At 44.0% G+C, this 12,130-nt stretch overlaps 1 protein-coding gene across 3 annotated transcripts in view; it reads right to left on the reverse strand.

The window, feature by feature from the left end:
- Window positions 1-12,130, reverse strand: part of arhgap24 (Rho GTPase activating protein 24) — a 254,743-nt gene that overhangs the window by 9,638 nt on the left and 232,975 nt on the right. The window lies entirely within an intron of this gene.

Raw genomic sequence — 12,130 nt, forward strand, 5'->3', positions numbered from 1 at the left:
TTAATTTTTCATATACTTTACATTATTGCAGCTCTAGACTTTTCTACATACTGTATACTGTACTATTATTAGAGAGTCAGATGCTGACAATGCAGATGATCAAGCAGATCGATTGGACATTGCATCCCAGATGTGACTTCCACTATGATACACTATACAAGATTAAATTATTGATTCTGGTGTCCCAACAAGCACAGTGGTTTACAAAACCCCTACATCAAATACAATGCACCAAAATTGGACTTAAATTAGTCAAAACTAAAAATGTGCCAATATTCAATAATACATACATACAGTAAGGGATAATGTACATCTAAGCAGTTATTCTTGAATAATAAAAGTCAGAAAGGCTTATCAGCAGCTGTTTTGCGAAATTTATTTTGCGAAAACAACCACCTAGATGTGCATTATCCTGCTTATTACAAGGCTGCTTGCCACAAAAGTAGCACAAGACAAAAACAAAAGCCTAAAAATAAAATAAACATGTAAATAACAGGGTGAGAATGTGGTAAAATCTGAAAACGTGGTAGAAACAAGGCGAGGGCTTTTCTTTTTCTGGATTGCTTTAAAAACACTGAAGGTTGGGTTTGGGGAAGTGGGTGGGTGGGTCGGTCGGTCAGTCAGTCAGTTGGTCTGTCAGTCAGTCAGTCAGACAGTCAGTTGACAGTGATCTCTAGTGGATTTGCATGAGAAGAGCAGGTGCGACGGCACTCGTGAGAGAAATTTGTGATCTCAAAAATGAATAGCCTGAATAGCGGTCTCTGGTGGATTAGCGAAAACAAAAACAGCAAAAAAGCGAAGCTCCAGGCATGTATTTGGCACTCTCCAGAAATGTATATAGGTAATCAGAATGAGCCTGGGTTGGTGTCAATGAGTGGACATTGTGGTTTTGCTGACAGGGGTTCAGGTGATCCCGGAAGAGATGTGTTTTTAGTCATTGAAACATATTACTACAATAATATGGCTTCTTCAATCAATAAAGACAAGCTGATACCAGACTCTTTGTGGGCTACAGTATAAGGTCTGTATCCCAGTGTATGTAATGATGAGTACCAAGAAGCTGGTAATAAATCAGAGTAAGTACTAGCAAAACAACTCCATAGAGGACCTGTGCTTGTGACAACACTGTAACAAACTGGATTTATTGACACTTCCTGGGTGGGCTGCACAGGAATAGCGGGCACATGTGTAATGTAACCGTCAAATGAATTTTCAGTGCAGTGACCCTTAATAATTATCACCTTTGCTTCAGACAGCAGTGAGATCTAAATATGAACGGTGTTAAATATGCAGTGCGCTTTCCCCGCCGCGTTTCTGTCTGACAGCATGATAGTGGCGCTCTGACAGCCACCGCTAAAAATCGCAGACTGTAAATAAACCGGGAAACAGCTGCTGGTGGGATCTGAAGCGTTTGGTGTTGTGGAAGTGCAGAGAAATCTTCTAAGAAAAATTGTAATGTCTATATTTTAAAGGTTATGTCATGGGGGAAGATTAGCTTAAAGTCATAGCTCTGCTATAAATAAAAAACCTCGCTATTTATTCTCCCTTAAGTGATTCCAAACCTTTGTGAATTTCTGTTGAACACAAAAGAAGATATTTTGAAGTATGCTGAAAAGCTGTAACCATTGACTTCCTTATTAAGAAAAAGTCAATGGTTGCAGATTTCCAACTAGGGCTGTGCAATATGACGATATATATCGTTTGGACAAAACAAAAAAAGTCTCTATGCTGAATTGTTTTTTTTTTTTAATGGATTGTTTATGGAGATGCAAAATACACGTTTTACTGTAATACTTTGTCGTCTTTCAAATGATCAATATTGATTCAGGCAGAAACATAAATAACAGAATGATGAGAAAGCTGCAAGCTTTTAACATTTTGCAATTAAATCTGCAATATTTTGTTACTTTGTTACAGTTTAAGTATTCATTTAACTACTGAGCAATATTCATTGATTACATGTACTTACTATATGATTGGGCAACATAGGCTCATTCTGAAAACGTAGCCCTATATGCGTTTCTGGAGGACGCAAATTATGTAGCCAGAAGTACGTATGGCTGCATTTCATTTTTAAATGAAAGCCAAGGGGCGGCATGACGCCATTCCTTTTTGCGCTTTCAAACTGATGGCTTTCCCATTGTAACCAGATTTGTCCTGTTAGCTCGCCATGTACGTCGGCGGACTTGAGATTCAGAGAGGAGTTAAACATGATGATAGGGTTCGAGTCTGGTGAAGAACAGTTCCAGAAAGCAGGTAAGACAAAAAAAAAAAAGAATCCAAAAAATTAAATAAAAAAGTAAATAACAGGGTGAGAATGTGGTAAAATCTGAAAACATGGTAAAAATCAGACGAGGATTTTTCTTTTTCTGGATTGCTTTTGCTTTTTGTTGGTTAGGTTTAGGAAAGAGGGTGGGCGGGTCAATCAATAAAATTGGTTGGGTTTAGGGAAGGAGGAGGGTGGGTCAGTCGATCGGTCAGTCAGTCAGTCAAACAGTCAGTCAACAGCGGCCTCTAGTGGGTTTATATGAGAACAGCAGGCACAAATGAAACTCGCAAGAGAAAATTGAAATCTCAAAAAGTGTATACAGCAGCCTCTCGTAGATTCGTGAAAAAAACAAAAGCTGCAAAAAAAAAAAAAAAAAAAAAACTTAGCTCCTGGGATGCATTTCACGGTCTCCTGAAATGTATATTGAGATAGGTTTTCAGAATTAGCATGGGCTGCAATTGGGGATAGAATGGGGGTTGCTTAGAGTTGCTTACATGTAATTATGCATAATTCATTGTAAATACTATAGTGCGTGCATGGAACGATGTAACTACTGTATGTCACCTTAAATTAATATGTCACCATAGTTTATTTTGGGCTAGTAATACTTAGCTTTTAAAAAGTGTAGTTTATTATTACACATTTGTAAATTTATGTTATTTATACATACATTTATACAGAAAATTATCTAATATTGTCAGAAAGCCTGTCCTAGGAACCTAAATTAGTAATTGTTTCCCGCACGGACATTTTCACACATACCCACACATTCTTTGCAATATCTCCAGTGCATACCTCAGCTGCATATTCAGGACAGAAATAAATGCTCATCAGAAAGAATCTCTTCTCCACTCTTGATTTTCTAACCGAAATCAGATCCATATTTGGCCGCCTCAGCCAGCTAAAAATCTTGAATGTAGTGGGACTTCACTACATTTTATGGTCCTTCGAGCCGGATGAGAGCAATAATACACCAATATGGATCCAGCAAATGATGACGCATCAGAGACAATGGAAAGACCACGCCGTAATACTAATCTCCCTTCTCACCTGGACGATTATGAGGTTGGCTATCGACCCACTGAGGACCCTCCTCCCAAAGCTTCTTCCCACTGTCCCAGTAAGTCAAGAAGCAGCTCGAGGAAAACGTCTCATAGCGGTGTAAGCTCTCACTCCAGGACAAGTAGGCGATCTGTCACCTCCACAGGCGTTTATCTTCCACCTGAGCTCTCCAGCGTTCAGACTGCTATATTGGAGGAGAAGATTAAACAAAGGCAGTTAGACAGTCTTCGTCAGCAGGTTGCAGAGGACTCATTGGCTGATGTAGAATACCAGCGGCTACAGGCACAAGCTAAAGAAGCCCAGCAAGTTCAAGAGGAAGCTCTCAGAGCAAAAGAAACCTTATCAAAGCAGCTAGAAAGACAGCGTAAGCTGCAACAAGCAGAAACTGAGCTTGAGGTAGCTAAGCTTGTGTCCTCTATGCTTGTTAAAGACTCTGGTTCGACCACTCCTATCCATACAAGCTCACCCGGCAACCATTTGTCTCTATCTCAGCCTGTATGTGTCGATCAAGCCATAAGTTCATCTCATCTCTCATCCTCTTTCCAGCAGCCCGCTACTCAGTCACCCGCTGTGACGTCAACAATACAGACTTGTCATGCAGAGCAGGGTATTTCTGATGACTCCTGGGTGTCTCAGCCATCATTTAGACCTCTGCAATTGACGGCTGAGTCTAAAGGTGCACCATTTACTGCAGTGCCACAAGGAGGCTCATCGCCGGTCTCTAAGGTATCTCAGACTGGCCCTATAACTATGCCAGTTCGAACTGTGTTATCTGCAACAAATGTGATATCCCAACCACATTTGAGAGCTCCAGTCATGTCCACTTCAGCACTTCCCTTACATACAAGCATGCAGTCTATGCCACCACCGCCTATCACAGCCACCCCGCAGCTGCCTACGTCATATACTGCACCACAAACTGTAATACCTCCAGTGACAGCACATGCACGTCTGTTACAGCCTCCAATCACCAGCCACCCGCCACTAGTTTTGCAACCTACCAGCCTTAGCTATGTGCAGCCACCACCATTCATGCACAACAGTCACCCTGCACATATGGGTACAGAGCTACTGTTTGCATCGGCCTACGGCATCCCACAGCCTAAGTTACCAGTGTTTGAAAGCGGTAACGAGAGTGACTTTGCCCTGTTAAAATTAGCGTTGGACAATTTGTTGACTAATCACAACCATCTCAGTGAGCAATACAAGTACCATGTCTTATTAAGCCACTTAAAGCCTCCCAGTGCGCAGCAGCTGGCCAAAGCCTACATGTATCATCCTCGTCCTTATTCAGCTGCACTACAGGCTCTTCAAGACAAGTATGGCCAGCCGCGACAGCTTGTCCAGTCAGAGCTGGGTGTAATGATGAACTCTCCACCAATCAGAATGGGTGATGCGAATGCTTTTGATAACTTTGCCTTATCTGTTCAGTCGTTGGTGGGCATGCTAAGGACACTTGAGGGCCAGAATGGTTACGAGCTCATGTGTGGCTCTCATGTCGATCGCCTGTTAAGTAAACTGCCATCTGCCTATCGTGATGGTTTTGTTGAATACTGCCTGAGCAGGGGGATTCTTCAAACAGGTACCGATAGGACCTACACACTTCCCGATCTAGCCACCTGGTTAGAGATCAAATCTCAAGCAAAACGCATCTCCAATCGAGCCGCAACTTTGTTCCAGAGTGAACTATCCAAGCCTCATGGTAGGGTCACAGTGTCTACTCGCCCGAAGGAGCGGGCAACACCAGTACTCTTGGCCAATGAGAGGGGCACACCTCCCCCTGGATTTGCCGCCCAGAAACCCAATACAAAGCTGAAACCATACTGCCCCCATTGTGACAACAGGGACCATTACCTCAACTCTTGTGACCAGTTCAAGAAGTTGACCTCGGATCAAATTGTCACTTGGATTAAAGAGGGAAACCGTTGCTGGAGATGTGGCAGGACACATGCAGTAGAGACCTGTAACCTTAAGCGCCCATGTAAGGTCTGCAAAGAACTTCACCTCACAGTTCTACATAACACTATTAATGACACGTCCAAGGCTGTACTTATGGTGAGCATGCCGTCTACCAGGGTTTACCTCGACAGACCTAACCGTTCACCAAAAGTTATGTTGAAAGTAGTTAAGGTCCTTCTCCACCATGGCCACCGCACTATGGAAACTCATGCAGTCCTTGACGACGGGTCAGAGAGGACAATAGTATTACAGCCAGCAGTACAGCAGCTCAAGTTAACCGGGACCACTGAATTGCTTCCCCTACAGACAATTCAACAGTGCCACACAGAGCTGGAAGGGCGGTCAATCTCCTTTGAGGTGTCCTCTGTCACAAAGCCCATGGTAAAGTTTGCTATATGCAACGCATTCACTGCAACCGGTTTGTGCCTGGCAGAGCACAACTACCCAGTTACTGCTCTCCAGAATGCCCATCGACACTTGAAGGATCTGCCACTGCCTCCCGTGGACAGGGTAAAGCCACTGCTCCTTATTGGATCTGACAATCCTCACCTCCTGACACCCATCCAGCCTGTCTGCGAAGGCCCAGTAGGGGGGCCCATTGCGGTCTGCACGCAACTCGGATGGTGTCTCCAAGGCCCGATGAGTCCTATGCAGTCCTCACGAGGAAAGCAGCAATGTCTTAACATCATGACAGCTCCAGCCCGTGATGAACTTATCCATCATGTAGAAAGACTTTGGCAAGTTGACACCCTTCCATACAATGAGAAAATAATCACCAGGTCTAAGCAAGATAAGGAAGCTTACAACATGCTTCAGGATTCTACCATCAGAGTAAATGTGAATGGTGTTCAACGCTACGCTACACCCCTGCTGAGACGGACACCTGTGAGTTTGCTCCATGCAGAAAAGGATGCAGTTCTACCCAGTTTACGCAGCACAGAGCGCCGGCTGTCACGGGATCCGGAGAGGGCTAAAGCATACTGCACTGAGATCCAGAAGTTGGAGGCAGCTGGATATGTTGCCAAGATAACTGCGGAGGAAGCCAACAAGAGTAACGAGTCTTGGTATATTCCGCATCATGTTGTACATCACAACAACAAAGACCGGATTGTCTTTAACTGTTCCTTTCAACATCAAGGACAGTCATTGAACAGTCAGCTACTGCCTGGACCAACTTTGGGGCCATCGTTATTGGGAGTCCTCCTGAGATTCCGGCAGCACGCTGTTGCTGTAAGCGGGGACATAAAAGGCATGTTCCACCAGGTACGTCTGCTGCCCAAAGACAAACAGGTGCTTCGTTTCCTATGGAGGGACATGTGCAGGGATAGAGAGCCCGATATATACGAATGGCAGGTGCTTCCCTTCGGGACTACCTGTAGTCCATGTTGCGCCATCTTTGCCCTCCAACACCATGCACAAGGACACAAAGGTGACATGCCTAAGTTGGTTAACATAGTGGAGAACTCCTTTTATGTTGATAACTGTCTTTACAGCACACCAACAGCCAATGAAGCTAGGGACGTTGTGGATGGACTGCGTCAGTTGCTGGCTGAGGGAGGCTTTGATTTAAGACAGTGGGCCTGTAATGTACCATCTGTGATCCAGCATCTTCCCGTGGAGGCCCTGTCTACCAACAGTGAACGATGGTTAACCAAAGGTGGTACAGACCTGCAAGAACCCACTCTTGGCCTACGGTGGAATTGTCTCAATGACTCTCTGGGTTACAATTTACGTTCTGCAGAGCCATTGGAGCCTACTATGAGGAACATGTACAAGACATTGGCCAGTCAGTATGATCCTTTAGGATTTATTATCCCGTTCACTACAAGGGCTAAAGTCCTCATTCAGGACCTTTGGAAGCAAAACTTGGGCTGGGATGATCTGATTGAGCCTGCACAGCTGAGGAATAAGTGGTTAACCTGGGTAGGAGAAATTCCAACACTCCTTCAGTTGCAGTTCCCTCGACTATACACACCAGTCTGGCCTGATAATCCTCCTGTCACTCGAGAGCTACACATCTTTTGTGACGCATCTGAAAGAGCGTATGGGTCAGTGGCTTATTTACGTACTTCTGATGATCAAGGACATGTTGCCGTCACCTTTGTCTTGGCTCGCTCGAGAGTGGCCCCCAGAAAATGCCTATCCATGCCTCGTTTGGAGCTAAGTGCAGCACTGACCGGCGCCCAGTTAGCCCAAGTAATACAAAATGAGTTAACTCTTCCCATCGATTCAGTCACTCTCTGGTCTGACTCAACAACTGTGCTGTACTGGTTGACCGCAGAGTCTTGCCGCTACAAGGTGTTTGTTGGAGGACGTGTAGCTGAAATACAGACTCTCACTGAGACAGCTGAATGGAGGTATGTTGATTCGGCCAACAACCCGGCTGACCATATCACAAGGGGTCTAACTTTAGCGGAGCTAACAGGCCCTCACCAATGGAATTCAGGACCATCCTTTCTCCTTAAATCCGTTGACCAATGGCCATCCATTCCCAAGCTAGCGGTAGAACCAGAACTCAGTGAGTTAAAGAAAGCTTCCTTCGTTGGTACTATTTCAGTGAATAACCCTTCACTCCCAGACCCAACTCAGTTCACTACATGGCAAGAACTTGTCCAGGCCACTGTTAGGTCCCTGCACGGGGCGGCTACTGCTGATAATAACTTCTCTAGTGACGCAGCTGACTATATTGAAGCTGAGAAACTCCTCCTGGCACAGGCTCAAAGTCACTCGTTCCCATACGAGGTCAAGGCTCTGAAGACTGCCCAATCTCTACCTTCTGACAGTCGTTTGATCTCTCTTGCCCCTGAGTTTGATGAAGCCACAGGTCTCATCCGAGTAGGTGGAAGATTACGTCGGACTGACAGCCTAGACTTGGATTCTATCCACCCAATTGTGTTGGATCCTGGCCACCCTGTCACCAAGCTGTTAATTAAGGAGACAGATCAGCGACTCCTTCACCCAGGCTCCGAACGGGTCCTAGCTGAACTGCGCCGCCAGTATTGGGTATTGAGAGGCAGAGAAGCAATTCGGAAACATCAGCACACATGTAGAGACTGTCAGTTCTGGCGTGCTAAACCTCAGACACCCCAAATGGCTGATCTTCCATACAGCAGACTGCAACTTTACAAACCCCCGTTCTACTCTACAGGGGTAGATTGCTTTGGCCCCTTCACGGTTAAAGTTGGTCGTCGCCAAGAGAAGAGGTGGGGAGTCCTCTATAAATGTATGACAACCAGGTGCATGCATCTAGATCTACTGGAACAACTAGACACTGATGCATTTCTGCTTTCTCTGCGTCGCTTCATCGCAAGACGAGGCAAGCCCATGGAATTGCTATGTGACAATGGCACTAACTTCGTTGGAGGGGATCGAGAATTACGAGAGACCTTCAATGCCATGGCACCAAAGCTTCAGGAGCAGCTTGCGGAGCAAAGGATTCGATTTCGCTTTAACCCACCAAGTGCTCCTCATTTCGGGGGAACCTGGGAGCGTGAGGTCAAATCGGTGAAGTCTGCTTTACGTGTCATCCTGCGAGAGCAGTCAGTGCCAGAGGCAGTATTGCAAACCCTGTTAGTGGAGGTGGAAGGCATTCTGAATTCCAAGCCACTTGGTTACATATCCTCTGACATCGCAGACTTGGACCCAGTGACTCCCAACCTGCTCCTTATGGGCCGACGTGATGCCTCACTTCCTCAGGTTCTGTATGACTCCAACAACTTGCTCGGCAGACGCAGATGGAGACATAGCCAGGTGTTGGCTGATAATTTCTGGACTGCCTTCATCCGCCATCATCTCCCAAGTTTACAGCATCGCCAGAAGTGGAGGAAGGACGGCAAGGAACTTACCGTGGGCCAAGTAGTTCTTATTGTTGATCCACAACTCCCACGTGCTTTATGGCCTGTAGGAACAGTGTCTGAAACGTTACCTGGAGCTGACGGTAAAATTCGTACCGTTAGAGTTAAAGTTAAGGAAAAAACTTACACTCGTCCAGTTGTGCGATTAATTCCCCTTCCGCACCTAGAGGATAATGTTCCTGACACGGCAGACAAACTTTCTTAAAATGTACAATTATCCTGACAGATAATTGGGGGCGGCTGTGTCAGAAAGCCTGTCCTAGGAACCTAAATTAGTAATTGTTTCCCGCACGGACATTTTCACACATACCCACACATTCTTTGCAATATCTCCAGTGCATACCTCAGCTGCATATTCAGGACAGAAATAAATGCTCATCAGAAAGAATCTCTTCTCCACTCTTGATTTTCTAACCGAAATCAGATCCATATTTGGCCGCCTCAGCCAGCTAAAAATCTTGAATGTAGTGGGACTTCACTACAAATATGAATGAGTACATTTTCCTAGGAATGGTTTGCAGCTGATAGGGCATCCGCTGTGTAAAACATATGCTGAATAAGTTGGCGGTTCAGTTTGCTATTGCGACCCCTGATTAATAAAGAAACTAAGCCGAATGAAAATGAATGAATAAATGAACGAATGAGTACATAGTTGAGCCTTTAATAGTCAAAAATACAGTCTTTCCAGTGTTGGAAATAATGGCGTTACAAATAAACTGCTTTACTAACAAAATAACTTTTTTTAGTAACAAGTAATCAAATAAATGACTGTTTCCCGTTACGATGGCGTTAGCGTTGACAATAAAATGCAGCATTATATAATTGATATAAAATTTGCAACTGAGCTCACTGAAGCGCTTTCCATCTGTCTCTGTCAGCCTGCTCTTGTGAGTGTGTGAGTGGGGCACATAACTGATAATGATTGGTGCTTGTGTTTGCAGAGGAGGGACAACCACATAACTAATGATGATTGGCTAAAAATGCAGGTGACGTTTTTTAAAAGGCTTGATGGAGCCAATGCATTAAATCAACTGAAATTAGTGTAGTATTTTTCTGACACATAAGTAATCAATAGTAGCAAAACAAGTCAATCATGTCAGTATATTTTTACAAAGTACTTTAAAATCACATTTCCATATCATCAGTTTGCCTTGAATGAAAGTGAGGTTCAGCCACACAGAGTCAATAGCTATGTTTTCATCCAAAAATGCGAATTAACGTTATGTGCAAAACTGAAATATCACATAAAAGACGTGTGTATAAAGCAGCGTTTCTATTAAACGAGTCAAAGAGAACAAAATTGTCACTTCCTGATTAACTGGCACCAAATATCCACAGTAAAAACAGAATTTGCTGTGGTAGAAGAAGCTGCGTGAATCTTTTAGTTATTTAAAGGGTCACGAAACACCAAAACACATTTTTTGAGCTGTTGACAGTCGTATATGTGTCCCACACTGCTAAAAACACTATTAGGACACCTATATTTCACTTAAAAGTGTAAATTGGTTGTTTTTGCGTTATTTCAAGCAAATTCGTTCTTCCTGTTTGAAACGAATTTTTGAAGCTGCGTCACGGTCATGACATAATAGCGTGTATTCCAGCGTGCAGACTGGGCGTCTGTGCCAGAGTGAGTCTTATTACGTCTTACAGTGTGTTGCATTAATGCATGAGTAAGGCTTGGTTCAAACCAATCAGCGCGCTCTATTGTGCAACTTCATTAATATTCATTACTGTCACAGTGTAGACGGCAAAGACGCCACGTTGTGTTGGCAAAACAAGCGTGAAGTGTTGCTTTTATAGTTTGCTGCAGTTAAGTTTCGTTTTCATTTTCTCTCTGTGAGAGGGCAGACTCACGCGTGGATTAACAGTGTACGCGACGCGCGACAACAAAAACTTACGTGTCTAAGGAGGATTATTGTTTACCTGAGAGCTGTTCTCATCTGCAAACGCTGAGATCCAGTTTGTAGTCTCCTCTAAATAAAGACGCGGCTCTAGTTGCTGGTGATTGTCCTGTCTCTACAGATTTGGTAAGTGAGCGACCAGTGCTCTTTGTTTATTCAGTTCGTATCAAACAAACTATTGAACCGAGTGCAATAGTTAGCACTAACAGTTACAACCAAACAATAACCTCGTGTTGGATTTTGTGACCGGAAAAACACACGCGGCTTTCTGACGCTACCTGCCGTGTGCATCTAAGTTTCCGGGAAATGCTGAGTTTTTTTTTCTCTCATTCGCCGTGCGGTATCAAACATTTCATGAAAAATACACGCTTAGAGCAGCGCCTTGAATCAAATATCACGTTTGTCGGGAGGGACATTAATGAATTCCCTGAATGAAAGAGCCAAACTGCAGTTAAAGTCCACCATTTAATAATTTGGCAAATAATTCGACTACAGATGTCCATGTAAACACAGTCACATTGTCCGCTTTGGTTGTGTGTTTTGACTCTGAAATTCAGCGCGCCCAAATAGACACTCCCATACCAAGCCGCTTTTCTTCCTCCGACACTCCCCCCTAAACAGAGCTGGACACGCCCACTTTTCTGACTTTTTCCAAAGTAGAGGTGTGAAAACACACTGCTGAAACGAGGGGGTTTCATGGCCCTTTAATAAATGGCTTGCTCCTCAGGAGATGATGCCGACATGCAATAGTGGCGTTTTAAGCCGTGAGACGCGGTGCACAGATGCTCTTGACAGTTCTGGAGGTAATTAATAATATAATAACACTAATACTGAAATGGTTAAGGCATTTTAGAATGACCAAAACAACATTTCAGATGTTCTACAGTGTGCTGGTTTGTCCATTCACACACATTTTTATCATCACATGATCTCTTATAACAAAATCACATGACTTTTTTTAATGTGCACACTGGAATTTGTTCAGTAAATGTGTTTCCATTGTAGTTTATGCACTTTTTTTCTTATCTATAAAAAAGTGATCTCTACTCAGTTACGCACAAACGTTTTTTATGCACATTTTTATT

This window comes from Danio rerio, chromosome 21 (genome assembly GCF_052040795.2).
Source record: "Danio rerio strain M-AB ecotype USA chromosome 21, GRCz13ab, whole genome shotgun sequence".
NCBI lineage: Eukaryota > Metazoa > Chordata > Actinopteri > Cypriniformes > Danionidae > Danio > Danio rerio.